This window comes from Ranitomeya imitator, chromosome 9, assembly GCF_032444005.1.
Source record: "Ranitomeya imitator isolate aRanImi1 chromosome 9, aRanImi1.pri, whole genome shotgun sequence".
NCBI lineage: Eukaryota > Metazoa > Chordata > Amphibia > Anura > Dendrobatidae > Ranitomeya > Ranitomeya imitator.
Window position 1 is genome coordinate 26096112 of NC_091290.1, and position 15303 is coordinate 26111414.

General features: G+C 42.4%; 1 long non-coding RNA gene across 1 annotated transcript in view; it reads right to left on the reverse strand.

The window, feature by feature from the left end:
• The window catches only part of LOC138649288 (uncharacterized), a 247106-nt gene that overhangs the window by 111069 nt on the left and 120734 nt on the right, over positions 1–15303 (reverse strand). The window contains exon 3 of the long non-coding RNA XR_011315285.1: positions 5906–6068. This is a non-coding gene — a long non-coding RNA (uncharacterized lncRNA). The remainder of the gene's footprint in view (positions 1–5905; positions 6069–15303) is intronic.

Genomic DNA, 15303 nt, shown 5'->3' on the forward strand with positions numbered 1-15303 from the left:
TGTTTGTGATAGGGAAAGGGGTGCTGAACTGTCCCTAGGACTGGGGCGCTAACTATCCCTGCTCCCAAAGTAACCTCTAAAGGGGAGGAGGTTTGGGCCACCAGCCTTACTGTTCTCCTGTTATTCCCTAGCTGTCCCCTCCCCCAGGAGGCCCAGGACAGAAATGTTTGCGTATTAACATGTAACACAGACAGGAATAAGAGAAAGCAACAAACATACAAAAACACTCACCAAAGGTAGAGAAGTATATAGGGAGAGATAGGAATACACCAATCAATTGGGAATAGGATCATGAGGAAAGCATACACCCAAAAACAGCACACACCAATCTCCAGTAGCAAGAACGATCTCCTATTCAACACAGTGTCTCCAAGGAGACAGGAAGCAATGCTTTCACAGGCAAGGAAGGGAAGGTCAGGCCAGGTTTTATGGGGAGAGGAAATGACCATATCAGAAGCAGCTGAAATGGAGCTAAACGTTCCTGAAAAGCATAGAAAGGGTCTTTAACCACTTCAGTGCCAAAGGAAACCAAATCCATTTAATATGGGACACAAACACACAGACTAAAGGAAAATCTACGATTCACAATATGTAGTGATCTTCTAACCCTAGACGTTCCACGAGGATGTGACACACTCATGACAATAGAAGTGCATGTGTCGCTAATAACATAGCAACATAGTTAGTAAGGCCGAAAAAAGACATTTGTCCATCCAGTTCAGCCTAAATATTGCACTAAATATTAAAGCAACGTGTTTGGCACTTATGGGGCATGTGGCTGTAAAGTACTGTATATTGGGGCAGTGGCGTGAATATTTTATGAGGCAGTATGTGGCTTCATTTGTGTGCTTGAAGCTGTGCAGATATCTTGATCCTCAATCAGTATCTGAGATCCTTTATAAATCTGGCTATGGACCGTCCTACCTGTGTACTTACCCCTGCAAACAATATCTAGAACTAAACTTTATCTTACTCACCTACCCGGCTGGAGCTCTGGCTTTCCACTTCATCTACAGCTTAGCTCAACCCCTTTTGGTTCTTCTGTACATCAGATTTCTGTGGTAACCCTGGTGCATACCTCAGAGGCCTCAGTCCCCGTCCTTACAGGCCAGCACAGGTGGCAGCACCCCACCTGAGTATTCAAGTAGTTGGAGTTCTAGCTACTACTTAGGTTTACTGCACTATAGTTCTGCTACACTGCCAGGCTCTGCTACCTCATTCCTGTGAGTGACTGGACAGACTAAACTCTGCTTTTTGTTTAGCTCCTCTACTATACTATAGCCAGTATCCTAACCTTCCCAGCTCTGCTGTTTTGCTGGGCTTCGATCGTGTGCTGCGTCTGTCCTGCTTCACTGAATATCCGGCTAGATTAGGTAATTGTTCCAGCTTGTCCACATCACTGCACCAGCGTCTTCAGTCCGTGCTGCTGTAGAACTTCTCAACCAAAGCAAAAGCTTTGGAAATCCATCTCACCAATAATTTGCTTATTTACATAAAATTTTGTTGAATGAGATCTTGAAAACGGCAACGCGAGGGTAAAATATCGGTAATTTGCAGTGTTTTTTCAGCATTCACCATTCTCTTTGTTACAGATTTTCTCTATTGACCTCAATTTTAAGTTATTGGTGTGGCACTTCATAAAATATTAAACTCTCTGGGAGGTGGCATATATAACATTGATTATCTGGTGACAATGACACCTGTCAAGGGGTGTATTGCATTAGGCAGTAAGTAAACGTTCAGTTCTTGTAGTTGATGTATTGGAAGTAAAAGAAATCGGCAAGTGTAAGGATTTAGGCAAATTGTGATAAGGGCCAAATTGAGATCGCTAGACTACTGAGCCAGGGCATCTGCAAAATGGCTGGCCCTGTGGGGTATACCTGATATGCAATGGTTAGTACCTATCAAAAAGTGGTCTGAGGAAGGACAACTGGTGAATTAACCACACAAGCATCCAAGGATAACTGATGTACATGGGGAGTAAAGGCTAGCCTATTTGGTCTGATCACAAAATAAAGCTACAATAGTACAAATTGCTAAAAAAAAATTACAACTGGCTGTGATAGGTAGTTATAAAAAAAGTTTGTAGATAAAGCTCACCCTATATCCTGCATGCATGTTGTTCAGCCGGGTTCCCGGGCAATCCACTCCACCACGCTCAGAAAAAGCTTGCTGTGAGATATCAAGTAGCTTTGTTCAAACTTTCAATGCAGCAAAGAAAATTAAAAACACTTTATTATGACCATTAAAACAGTAGCATGGGCATAAAAATTTATATCTGACGTGTTTTGATTCTTAATCGTTGATTTGCTAGACTCAAAACGCGTAGTGTATGTTTTTTATGCCCATGCTACAATGATGTCATAAAGTATTTTTTCTTTTAATTTGCTTTTCTGGATTGAAAAACACTCTTTTCACAACTATGATAGAAAGTTCTCAGGACACACAGTGTATGGAGCCATGGACCAGACCAAGTGTCCATGCCGATCCATGTCCACCACTGTAATTGCCTACAATGGACACAAGAGGATCAAAATTGAACAGCATCGTCTGATAAGTCTTTTTTTTTTTTTCCTGTGGATGGATAGGTGTGAACGTCAGTGCAGAGTAGATAGTACCAGGACACAGTCATTGGAAGGAGACAAGCCGGTGAAGGCAGGGTGATGCTCTGGGCAATGTTCTGTAAGGAAATCTTGGGTCCTGTCCTTCATGTGGATGTGAAAATTGCCTTCAGAGAGGAAAAGAACTTGAAATCTAGTGCCACCTATTGTAAGTAGCAATCCTAAAAGTCACTATCGACCTTTTAATTAACCTTGCCATACGGCTTAGGGTAAAAGCCAAGCTAAAATCTCAGTTTGCAGACACGTGTTTCTGGGTGTTGCCCCTTCTCAGTGCAGGGCATGAGATCTGGTTTTGCTGTAAGAGAGGCCTCTGAATGTGACACATAAAACCTAACTACAGACTTAGTACGCTCTTTAGCTAAACTAATGCCATTGCCCTCTTTCTGCAGAAATAGGGGTCTTGCAGCGCTGCAAAAACTGTTCAGGAATGGTTTTTGAAACATGACAGAGTTTAATATGGTGACTTGGCCTCCAATTTCCTCAAATCTTAATCCAGTTGAACATCTGTGGAATGTGCTAAAAAACAAGTCCAATCCATGCAGGCCTCCCCTTACATTTTACAGGATTTTTAGGATTTAAGATTGTAGGTGGATGGACACAGTAACATGGAGGCTGGTAGGTAAGACTAATTGAAGTATACTTTAAGTTTGTAAGTAACAGGTTGATGGGTGCAGCAAGAACATGAGCTGAATAAAGAATTATATGATTGTGTTTAGTCCTTAAAAAGGTTGTCCTGTACTTAGACAGACCCTTTTTAAATTAAGTAGCCTCCACTGTAAAACAAAAATGGCAGATACTCACCTACCATACCGGCGCTGCTCCAGCGACCACTGATTGTTATGCTATGTGAGCCCTGCAGCTCATGTCACTCAAGCTTCGGGAGACCCCGGACCAACATGGCTGGAATGGCGTCAGTACGTGAGTGAGTATATGTTATATTCAGGTTACAAGGGGACTATTTTATTGAGAAATAAGCTGTCCAGTTTTCTGGGGTAGCCACAAGAGTTTGATATAGTCTTTGATTTCCTATAAAGTTAGTTTAGGTCATTCTTGCACTATGTGCTTTCTTTATTGTTTGATGAGAAATTACTTTAAAAATTGGTGCTTTCACTGTCTCCACTGTTGTGGCTGAAGACCTGCGGTATGGTGCTAGTCTGGATGTTCCCAAGTTCTACCCATAGGCCGGGGTCACACTTGCGTGTGCAATGGGAAAAAGTTGCGCAAGTCTCTCGCATCAATACCCGGCACTGCTGCCGGCACTCTGGACCAGAGCGTTCAGCTGTATGTATTTCTACGCTTCGGTCCAGAGTGCCGGCGCAGTGCCAGGTATTGAAGCGGGAGACTCGTATGAGTTTCTTGCATTGCACACACGCGTGACCCCGGCTAACTCTGAATCTCATGACCATTGAAATTTGCAACATGTCAATTTTTTGGTAAATATACAAGGTTTTTTTTTTTGCAGATTTTCCCCAAAGACTTGAATAAGATGAGGAAAATATTCAGATAAAAAAAAATGCATGTGTGTTTTTTTAATTGCATTTCCGCAGTAGAAATGCATCAAAAAGACATGACTGTATCAACTACGTTTTATCGAGCTAAGTAATAAAAAGTTTTCAATACATATCATGTTTTAAAAAAAACCAACACAAATACCAAAAGGAGACGATCAAAGCAGCTAAAAAACTAATTTAAAAAAACTGATAAAGTAAACTGATTTATATAATCGAAGCAGAAAATCTGCAGCATCAAAAATGCATCAAATCCTAAAAGTGTGAACTTGGCCTTAGGGCTCATTCACACTTCCGGTTTTCACATGCGAGTGCTATCTATGCTTTTCACGGATAGAAATTTGAACTTTTGATAGTCTACAGGGGGCCATGCGCTTGGCCATGATTTTTTGCGGACCAATAGGTCCATTGAAAATCGTGGCGATATGTCCGATTATGATCCGAGGGTCGATTCAAAATAAACAATGCAAGTCATTGGATCTGTGAAAAAAAATCTGCCTGTACTCAGATGACGTCCAAGAGCGGTCTGATTTTCAAAGAATATCAGAATGGAGAAGTTGGAGACATTTTTCTTTTTATTTCTCCACGTACGAGAAAAACAGTTGACACTCGGACCGCACTCTGATCAAAATGATCTGTCTGTTTTTCTTAGGCTATGTGCACACGCATTCTAGGTCCACTGCGGATTTTTCCAAAGCAGATTTCAGCAGATTTGATAAATCCGCAGTGGAAAACCGCTGCGGATTTATCGCGGATTTACCGCAGTTTTTCTGCGGTTTTCACTGCGGTTTTACAACTGCAGATTTCTATTAGAGCAGTTGCGGAATCCGCAGACAGAAGTGACATGCTGCGGAATGTAAACCACTGCGTTTCAGCGCGTTTTTTCCGCAGCATGTGCACAGCGTTTTTTGTTTCCCATAGGTTTACATTGAACTGTAAACTCATGGGAAACTGCTGCGGATCCGCAGCAAAATCCGCATCGTGTGCACATACCCTTATATGTGGAAAAATCAGAGGTGTGAACTTAGCCTCCATGTTACGGCTGATGAGTGTATGAAGACATGAAAACTGACACGGCAAAGACGATATTACCAGAGCGGCGGCAGATGGCAGCTTTTGTTGAATCTATCCACCGCTTGTATCCTGTAATGAATTTAGCTTCATCCTCCAGAGCATTATCTTATTTCTTCTCGGCTGTAACAAATCTTCTCTTGACTTTTACAGAAACCTTTTTCTACGGCTGCCTGAGTGATAGCGCTGTCCCAATAATTCCCTTAATATCTCCCTTCTGAAATATCATCCTTCCTAATGCTCCATAGACTTGTCACTATCTATGTTATTGGTGCTTTTGTCTACCGGGGGGAGTCGGTTTATATTTGAGGAGGTAAGTGTCCCCTGACACACTCCTCATTATAGGGCCTGGAATGGATGGATAATATTGGGGGGATCCGTCATTGCTGGAAATACGTAACTCCACGACCGTTAGGCCTTAGCTACAAGGGTACACCATGATTCAAAACCCCATTCTGTGATCCCGAATATCATTATGGGGCACAAAATATTATTTGGTAACCTAGAATAGAATTATTATTTTCCTGCACTCCAGTATATGTGACTTTCTGCAGGTGGACAGTGGTTTTCTTTGCGCTGCGGTGGTGTGTGAACCCGACAACTACTGTCCAATGTCCTTTCCCAACACTGGAAATATTGCTTTTGAGATTTTTTATCCAATCCTTATAGTCTTGTATCAGTCTCTGCAGAACTGCTTCACCCTACCTGCAGCGCTGTGCCGATCCGACTTAGAACGCAACGTCCTTCCCGACACAGGTGGGTGATTATTCCAGCGGAGGTGTCTTCTAACCACAGTCAAGGCTTTTCTATAAAATCCAAGTTCCTGGTATAATGTAATTACAGATCCGAAAATGGGATTTACAATCATCTGTGAAAAAAAAAACATCAGGAAAATGACAGGAATTAAAATCCACATAATAGTCAGATGATAATCGCACCTGCAGAACATTGCCATAGATTCACATGACGGATTCACATCTAGTGTTATGTCACATTGTGCCTATTGTACATGCTCAAGTCACAGTACATTTCCTATTGTATTAGCTCAGGTTGTGAGCCAGCAGATATTAAATAAAGGAAATACTAATTAAAATATTAAAGAGAGAATAAACTTTTTTTTTTTTTTTTATTACTCTGGGTCGTTTCCCCCCGCTTTTAACCAGGCACTTTTGTTTTGCACATGCGATTTAAAGGAGCTGTAAAAAATGTTTTCTTTTTTAAATGTAAATTAAAATAGTTTCTCCATCTTGAGGCCTAATTTTTGCTATTTTTGTATACTCTTTATTTTTTATTTTGTAAAATAAAGGGAATGAGTGTATGCTTCTCAATTGTTTCCAACAATTTTTTTATTTATTTCTTACTTTATTTTTTTTATTTTTTTATATTTTTCATTTATTTTATATAAGGCCTTAAAAGATCTTTGGGGGGCATTTTAACATTTAAATGCACTTTATTTAACTCTGATTCCCCTGTAACTATGGTTGGTACATAATTAGCCCCAGTTACAGTGGTGGGTGCAAAACAGATCTGGCGGAGTCTCCTAGGATCCAGTAGCTACTTCTCCCTCCCTATGGCGCTAAGAATTTTTATGGTCTTTACCACGGGGGCATGGCTCATAGGATTCTCTGGGGGGCATGTTTTTAGGCTAATTTCCATTATTACCCTGTGAGCATTTCATAAAAATTTGCGCTAACTGAAACGATCCATATCTCTGAATTTGTATGGCAGATTTAAAAATTAAAAAAAAAAATGATTAAAAGAACAAAAACTGGCCACTTTTGACAGGTCTTCTTTAAACATCAGATATACGGAAGGTCTACTTTTAGACTCTATATATACAAATAGCAGCAATGAATGCTCATCATTCGCACAGACTGAATGCAGAGACCATTTATTTCAATTTTGCAATGACGCTGCAAAGAAATAATCAATATTTTCCTTTCCGTAATTCTATTCTAGTTTGCACTAATTGGCTGATGAGGTTTAATAATGCGCATTGTTCTCCGTTAATTAGAAGTCGCTGCAATCAGACTTCATTTATTCTGCACAATGAAGCTGTGAATTATGACTGACAGGTGTCGTAGGATCAGACATTTCATGTTGCATCCGAGGTTTACAAGAATCAGCTATATAACCTTGAACTGACTTACAAGACAGCAATGGACTCTGCTAGAATGGTACAGGCCCCGTGGTGTAAAGGGCCCATAACTATCTACTATTAATTTTGTACCAATCCTAAAATACATCACATCTAATACATTAATCACATCCACAATCCAATATTGATTGGGTAGAAAGTTGTTCCTTCCAGAAAATGATAGACCCCTAGAGCAGGTGATCTGCCCATTGGGTGTCTATGTTCATCCTTTTTGGCCTTGTTGTGGTAGAACCTTGGTTTTTCCTCTTTAGTCAGTCCAATCCTGAGTCTGATGGCATCTCCTGCAATACAGAAACTGGACCAGAAGCGGGCACAAAGGGGTTGTGATGCCATTAAACCTGAGAACTAAGGGCTCGTTTAGACATCAGTTTTTCTCGTACAAGCGCTTTCCGGTTTTTTTTTTTTCATGGATGGCACTCATACCTATGATAGTAGAGGGATAGTTCATGATTTTTTTTTTTATCTTTCGACCGAGTGACCTGTGCAAAATTGTGGAGACAAAATTGTCAAAGCAAGTGTATGGATCAGTGAGAAAAATCTGACAGCTCTCAAATGCCAACCGTGTTTTGTCTGATTTTCCCAAATTGTTTGATAGGAGAAGCTGGAGAAATCTCTTTTGTTTTGTTTTTCCATCTGAAAAAAAACTGATGACGTTCCGATCAGTGTCAGTTTTTACCATCAGAGTTTGGGAAAACGATGATCATTCTAAAGGATAGTGCAGTGCCCCAGAGTTCTGGTCGTTGCAGTAATGTCGCTCTGCCACTAAGGGGAGTGATGTTATGTTTGATTGCACTAAAGAAGTTCACCTGACCAGGTATCACAGTCACACATTACACTTCACATTCCGGCCACGCAGCTGAGCACTGAGGCCAGGTGGAAGGAGACCGTCATCAGGGGCCTCACCAGACGTCTGTCGGCAGCCTCGTCTGGTCCGGAGCAAGAAAGAAGTTCCAGCGCTCCGAAGCCAGAAAGCAAGGCCCTGTCGGAAAGCGAGATACTGCAAACAGAGATGACGACGCCACAGCGCAAGGCCCCGCAGTCGGCGTTCCAGATCCCAGCGGAGACGGAGTCGGCCGACCCCCAGGACACCGTGGTGGCAGGTAAGGACGCCGACCCTGCCCCAGTGACAGAAGACCTGCTGGTAGGCCCCGTAGCAGCTCCACCTGCTGCCATGACTAAGACTAACTCTGAGCTGAAAAATCCTAATACTACTACCCCAGTGGGCATTATTGCCGCTACTGAACCTACTACCAAAATTGACATTTGAACCCAGATTATACCTGAAAAACCGATTAGTGACATTGATACCGCATCGGATGAGAAGTCGAACACAGATCTTTCCAGGCCAGGAAGTGTTCACTACCTTGCAACCTACCGTCGCGAGAATAAACCTCGAAACCCCGACAAATGTAAATAGTTAACTGTTTGTTTCCTGCTCTTTTGCTGCCTAAACCCGTTTAGGGTTAACTCTTAAAGGGATCCCTTTGTTGACCCGGGATCTCTATTGTTTCGAGTTTTGCTATTTTTCTACTAAAGACTGCCGAATCATGGACGGTGAATGATTCACAAACTGCTGCTTGTAAATAGTTTGCACCTCCTTAAAGGTGCCCCTCCCCTTACTGGTTTTACAAAAAGGAGAGCTTTTTGAAGAGACTGTTCCTGATTACAGCGCAGAAGTTCTTGCTTTAAACGGACTTGCAGATAGAGAGTCTGCACTACCTCAAAGAGACTTGGCTCCCTCTTAAAGGGAATGTTCACGTGTTGCACTTAAGTATAGTGCTGCCTTAAGAAAGTTAAATAGTAATGAATAGTGTGTAGTTATTTAAGAAATATTAGGAAATGTTTAATGATGTTACTAGAGATTGAGGACAGGAAAGAGTTGAAAGCCGAATTTCAATAAAGTGAACCCATAGGGGTTAGTGAATCCTCCTGAAAGCCATAGAGAGATGGTTGATAGATCTCATGCTGTGAAACTAGAAGAAGAGATGCAGTAGGCTCAGACAAGTAGCTAGGCGGTCCTGCATATGTGAAGTCAAAGAAGTAAAGAAAAGGTTAAATTTGTACCATAGCATTTTATAGTAAGCCTTTAGTGGGTTCAGCCAATATGCTCCAATAGTGTTTAGTGATGAGCGAGTATACTCGTTGCTCGGGTTTTCCAGAGTATGCTCGGGTGGTCTCCGAGTATTTGTGACTGCTCGGAGATTTAGTTTTTGTTGACACAGCTGCATGATTTATAGCAACTAGCCAGCCTGAGTACATGTGGGGGTTGCCTGGTTGCTAGGGAATCCCCACAGTTAATCAAGCTGTCCAGTAGCCGCAAATCATGCAGCTGCGGCAAGGAAAACTAAATCTCCGAGCAGTCACAAATACTTGGAGACCACCCGAGTGTGCTTGGGAAAAACCTGAGCAACGAGTATACTCGCTCATCACTAGTAGTGTTTCTCCTTGTAGAGAGTGACAAGCTAAGCCTGGCATGTCAAGAATGAGTAGACTTGTAAGCCATGCATGCTCCTCTGGGAAACTATGGAAATTGTTGCTGTTTCCAATAGGTGTCTCTACATTCGCTGAAAAGACAAATAGCATATGGAAAACTATGATGGAACTCGTACTGATTTTTCTCATATGAGAAAAATCGCAGATGTCTGTATGAGCCTTAACAGGAAGCAAGCAAATGCTCTTTTTAGAGGTAATTAGTGTAATGCAAGCAGTAATTCTGACACCAAACATCCCATCTTTACTGCCATCTTCGTTTTCCGGAGCGGAGACGCTGGAATAAACTTTTATTGCTAACCAGAGATGAAGATTCTCCAATCTGGGGGGTCACACAAGGTCAGGAGCTTTTTTTTTCTAAACGGAGGCAATAGGACATTTGCCATCAGATATAAGAAGTCATTATGTTGGTGGCAGCTCCTGTACTGAGAGCAGTTCCAATGCCTGGAAATGTCACATTGTGAGAAAAGTACAGAACGAGTTATCAATTAAATTGTAGAGTTGGCCGGGAGGCCGCTCGCTCACATTTATTTATCTTACAAGGTAACTGTGAGCAGGAAATTACAGCCGCCGTGTTTTTCTTATTGAGATGTCAAAATAACAAAGCGGATTCCCCTGTAGGAGATTTTTCTTTTGTTTTCCTGTTGGCAGTTTTTCCAGAGTGTCACTCAACGCCCCCCCAAAATGTACTGCTAGGACGTGCAGAAAATCCACTCCTATGGGACCAACTCGTTCCCCATCCATGGTACACGTCATAAAGACCCATTGATTGCAAATTACTATTGCATCCTGTTTAGCTTTATCTGCTCAGATTTTGGCCAGTTTCTTCTTGCCTCCATTATGGGGAATGCCGATCTGAGCAACAACACAGAACCCCAATATCCTTATCAGATGGGGATCAGCGACCTAGAACAGTAAGCAAATTTATAAGTAGATAGAAGTGTGAAAATAGCCCAATCTCTCAAACTTGCCTTATTAAACATATTCCATTTATGTTGGCCATGCCTACCACCCAAGGCACTTAATCGTGTAATCCAATAGTGTATGTATAGGGGGATAGAAGAAGACGTCGAGTCAAGAAAAGCTAATGTGAGCAATAATCAATATGAAAGTTTTTATGGTTATCTGGTTTTTACAAAGAATGCGCTTTTCGGAAAAACTCCAATATGGCTGAATTGCAAAAATTCTGCAAAGATGAGTGGCCAAAATTCATTCAGAGCGTTGTTAACGACTCATTGCTGGTTATCACAAATGCATGATTGCAGTTGTTGCTGCTAAGGGCGGCCCAACCAGTTATTAGGTTTATGGGACAATCACCTTTTCAGGTTTGGATTTCTTTTTCCCTTAGTAATAAAGATCTTCATTTATAAACAGCATTCTGTGTTTACTTGTGTTATCTTTGTCTAATATTTAAATTTTTGTTAGTGATCTGAAACATTTACTGTAAGCGTGACAAACATGCAAAAGAATAGGAAATCAGGAAGGGGGCAAACTGTTTCACATCACTGTAGTTGCTGCAGTTTGGTTGGTATATAGTTAACAGCTTGGGAATAGCCCACACATGTGGAGGGGTTAAATCAGATAAAAAGGGAAGCACTTCCTAGATGAGTAGGAATGTGAGAGAGTTAAGTCAAGTTCAGTCACTGAGAGTCTCAGGCTATGTGCACACGTTGCGGATTTTGCTGCGGATCCGCAGCGGGTTTCCATGAGTTTACAGTACCATGTAAACCTATGGAAAACAAAATCCGCAGTGCACATGCTGTGGGAAAAAATGCGCAGAAACGTAGTGTTGTTTATTCCGCAGCATGTCAATTCTTTGTGCGGATTCCGCAGCAGTTTACACCTGTTCCATAATAGGAATCCGCAGGTGTAAAACCGCAGGTGGAATCTGAACAAAAAATGCATAAAATCCGCCGGTAAAACACAGTGCTTTTTACCTGCAGATTTCTCAAAACAGGTGCGGAAAGATCCACAGAGGTTCCATCTATGTGTGCACATATGTTGTGAATTCTGTGGCTGAATTCACTCCTGTGGTCACAAGTGGTATTGCAGCCTCTGGGCTTCCTCCCTCAGGTGTTTTGGTGAGCTCGTTGGCTGCCTTGCTATTTAACTCCACCTGAGTCTGTCTTCCTTGCTCCTTGTCAATGTTCCAGTGTTGGATCTGAGCTACTGCATCTTTCCTGTGGCCTGCTGCTCTGCTAGATAAGTGTTACTTTGTTTTTGTTTCCGTTTTTTCTGTCCAGCTGTGCTATTCTCTTTTGCTGGAAGCTCTGAGACGCAAAGGGTGCACCGCCGTGCCGTTAGTTCGGCACGGTGGGTCTTTTTGCCCCCTTTGCGTGGTTCTGCTTTAGGGTTTTTTGTAGACTGCATAGTTCTCTTTGCTATCCTCGCTCTGTCTAGAATATCGGGCCTCACTTTGCTGAATCTATTTCATTCCTACGTTTTGTCTTTTCATCTTGCTAACAGTCATTATATGTGGGGGGCTGCCTATTCCTTTGGGGTATTTCTCTGAGGCAAGTCAGGCTTGTATTTCTATCTTCAGGCTAGTCAGCTCCTCAGGCAGTGCCGAGTTGCATAGGTAGTGTTAGGCGCAATCCACTGCTGCTTTTAGTTGTGTGAGGATAGGTTCAGGTATTGCAGTCTGCAGAGATTCCACGTCTCAGAGCTTGTTCTATTGTTTTTGGGTTATTGCCATATCACTGTATGTGCGCTGATTACTGCACACTGTGTTGCCTGATAGCACAGCATAACAGTACAAGGAGCCAAACCAATGATTCTCAATAGAGGGAAAAAAGAAGTCCTGACATCATTTTTTTATTTTTTCCTCAGCTCTGTCTTCAGTTTTTTTTTTTTTTTTCCCCTAGACATTAGAGTGCTTCAGGACACAGCTGTGGACATGGATATTCAGGCTCTGTGCTCCTCAATGGATAATCTCGTTATAAATGTACAAAAGATTCAAGATACAATTGATCAGAAATCTATGCTAGAACCAAGAATTCCTATTCCTGATTTGTTTTTTGGTGACAGAACTAAGTTCCTGAGCTTCAAAAATAATTGTAAGCTATTTCTGGCCTTGAAACCTCATTCTTCTGGTAATCCTATTCAACAGGTTTTGATTATTATTTCCTTTTTGCGCGGCGACCCACAGGACTGGGCGTTTTCTCTTGCGCCAGGAGACCCTGCATTGAGTAATGTTGATGCGTTTTTCCAGGCGCTTGGATTGCTTTACGATGAGCCTAATTCAGTGGATCAGGCTGAGAAAAATTTGCTGGCTTTATGCCAGGGTCAGGATGATGTAGAAGTATATTGTCAGAAATTTAGGAAGTGGTCAGTACTCACTCTGTGGAATGAATCTGCACTGGCGGCTTGGTTCAGAAAGGGTCTCTCTGAAGCTCTTAAGGATGTCATGGTGGGTTTTCCTATGCCTGCTGGTTTGAATGAGTCTATGTCCTTGGCCATTCAGATCGGTCGTCGCTTGCGCGAGCGTAAATCTGTGCACCATCTGGCGGTATTGTCTGAGAGTAAACCTGAGCCTATGCAGTGCGACAGGACTATGACTAAAGTTGAACGGCAAGAACACAGACGTCTGAACAGGCTGTGTTTCTACTGTGGTGATTCCACTCATGCTATTTCTAATTGTCCTAAGCGCACTAGGCGGTTCGATAGCTCTGCCGTCATTGGTACTGTACAGTCCAAATTCCTTCTGTCCATTACCTTGATATGCTCTTTGTCATCGTATTCTGTTATGGTGTTTGTGGATTCAGGCGCTGCCCTGAATCTGATGGATTTGGATTATGCTAAACGTTGTGGATTTTTCTTGGAGCCTTTGCGGTGTCCTATTCCGTTGAGAGGAATTGATGCTACACCTTTGGCCAAGAATAAGCCTCAGTACTGGGCCCAGCTGACCATGTGCATGGCTCCTGCACATCAGGAAGTTATTCGCTTTCTGGTACTGCATAATCTGCATGATGTGGTCGTGTTGGGGTTGCCATGGCTACAAACCCATAATCCAGTATTAGATTGGAACTCTATGTCGGTAACCAGCTGGGGTTGTCAGGGAGTACATGGTGATGTTCCATTTTTGTCTATTTCGTCATCCATTCCTTCTGACATCCCAGAGTTCTTGTCTGACTTTCAGGATGTATTTGAAGAGCCCAAGTCTGATGCTCTACCTCCGCATAGGGATTGTGATTGTGCTATCAATTTGATTCCTGGTAGTAAATTCCCTAAAGGTCGATTATTTAATTTATCCGTGCCTGAACACGCCGCTATGCGCAGTTATGTGAAAGAATCCCTGGAGAAGGGACATATTCGCCCATCGTCATCACCATTGGGAGCAGGGTTCTTTTTTGTAGCCAAAAAGGATGGTTCGCTAAGACCGTGTATTGATTACCGCCTTCTTAATAAGATCACTGTTAAGTTTCAGTATCCCTTGCCATTGATATCTGACTTGTTTGCTCGGATTAAGGGGGCTAGTTGGTTTACTAAGATTGATCTTCGTGGTGCGTATAATCTGGTGAGAATCAGGCAGGGAGATGAATGGAAAACGGCATTTAATACGCCCGAGGGTCATTTTGAGTATCTGGTGATGCCGTTCGGACTTGCCAATGCTCCATCTGTTTTTCAGTCTTTTATGCATGACATTTTCCGTGAGTATCTGGATAAATTCCTGATTGTTTACTTGGATGACATTTTGATCTTCTCTGATGATTGGGAGTCTCATGTGAAGCAAGTCAGAATGGTTTTCCAGGTACTGCGTGCTAATTCCTTGTTCGTGAAGGGATCAAAGTGTCTCTTCGGTGTGCAGAAAGTTTCATTTTTGGGGTTCATCTTTTCCCCTTCTACTATCGAGATGGATCCTGTTAAGGTCCAGGCCATCCAGGATTGGACTCAGCCGACATCTCTGAAAAGTCTGCAGAAATTCCTGGGCTTTGCTAATTTTTATCGTCGCTTCATCTGTAATTTTTCTAGCATTGCCAGACCATTGACCGATTTGACCAAGAAGGGTGCTGATTTGGTTAATTGGTCTTCTGCTGCCGTGGAAGCTTTTCAGGAGTTGAAGCGTCGTTTTTGCTGTGCCCCTGTGTTGTGTCAACCAGATGTTTCTCTTCCGTTCCAGGTCGAGGTTGATGCTTCTGAGATTGGAGCAGGGGCGGTTTTGTCACAGAGAGGTTCTGGTTGCTCAGTGTTGAAACCATGTGCTTTCTTTTCCAGGAAATTTTCTGCTGCTGAGCGTAATTATGATGTGGGCAACCGAGAGTTGCTGGCCATGAAGTGGGCATTCGAGGAGTGGCGTCATTGGCTTGAGGGAGCTAAGCATCGCGTGGTGGTATTGACTGATCATAAGAATCTTACTTATCTCGAGTCTGCCAAGCGCTTGAATCCTAGACAGGCCCGTTGGTCGTTATTTTTTGCTCGTTTTGATTTTGTGATTTCGTACCTTCCGGGCTCTAAA